Source organism: Frankliniella occidentalis, unplaced genomic scaffold (genome assembly GCF_000697945.3).
Source record: "Frankliniella occidentalis isolate FOCC.00 unplaced genomic scaffold, Focc_3.1 Scaffold402, whole genome shotgun sequence".
Classification (NCBI taxonomy): Eukaryota; Metazoa; Arthropoda; class Insecta; order Thysanoptera; family Thripidae; genus Frankliniella; species Frankliniella occidentalis.
Genome location: NW_026267524.1, coordinates 24,700 through 25,618, shown reverse-complemented (window position 1 = coordinate 25,618; position 919 = coordinate 24,700). Strand labels below are relative to the sequence as shown.

Sequence of the window (919 nt, the reverse complement as noted above, 5' to 3'; positions counted from 1 at the left end):
AAAAAAAATCCTAATTACGAATAACTAAGGTAGATAATTTCAAAAAAATGGATTGAATATTTCGGAGGGTTGGCAATCTCGTAACCCTTCCCAATTCTTTCCCCCTCCAACTGCCCTGTCCCGCTCTGTAGCAACAGATACACATTGTGGATCCCGAGGAGTACCCGTCGCGAGACTACAAGAAGCAGTAATGAGAAATCTATCCTCGCACTTCTGCCCAGCCGACAAAAGCTGGCTGTCGCCAACACTCTTTAGGGCTGTGTTTCAACGGAGGTAGGTACCTGGCTTTCATCGTTCTTGTCACATTGCAAGGCATTTCTGCGCAGCTGGCAAAAGCGTGACTGACCGTACAGTCACATGGTTATTGCTTTCGTAAGAGTAACTAATAGAAGAACAACCGTTCGTGCCGGACACATTGCCGGGAAGAATGGCTCCAAGGTGGGGACGTCACACAAGAGCGAATCGTCACGGTGACCGTGTTGTGACACAGCACCGCTGCTGTGGGGACGTCACGCAGGGAGCAACTCGCACGTGTGACAAACAACCACACCGAGAGGCGCTACTGCGCGACCGTGACGCGCGTGTGACGAGTGCGAAGCGTTACTGTGACCGTGTTGTGACACAGCGCCGATGCCGTGGGGACGTCACGCAGGGAGCAACTCGCAGGTGTGACACACAACGACACCGAGAGGCGCTACTGCGTGTCGTCGTATCCCGTACAGAAAAAAGTAGCCTCAGGATGGCTCCGTCGTAGCCATTCTCAACACATCGCGGAGGCTCGCTGTGATCAGTCTCCAGCTTTTGTGTAGCCGAGGCGTAGCCATCGCGAATGGCTCCGCAATAGGTAACTTAATGACGGAAAGAGCCATTCCCCAGCCGCCTTGGAGCCAAACATAGGCCGGCACCTTGACGACGGGGA

General features: G+C 53.4%; 1 protein-coding gene across 1 annotated transcript in view; it reads right to left on the bottom strand.

The window, feature by feature from the left end:
* Positions 1-919, bottom strand: part of LOC113210872 (C-factor) — a gene marked incomplete in the record, with an annotated part of 7,631 nt that overhangs the window by 824 nt on the left and 5,888 nt on the right.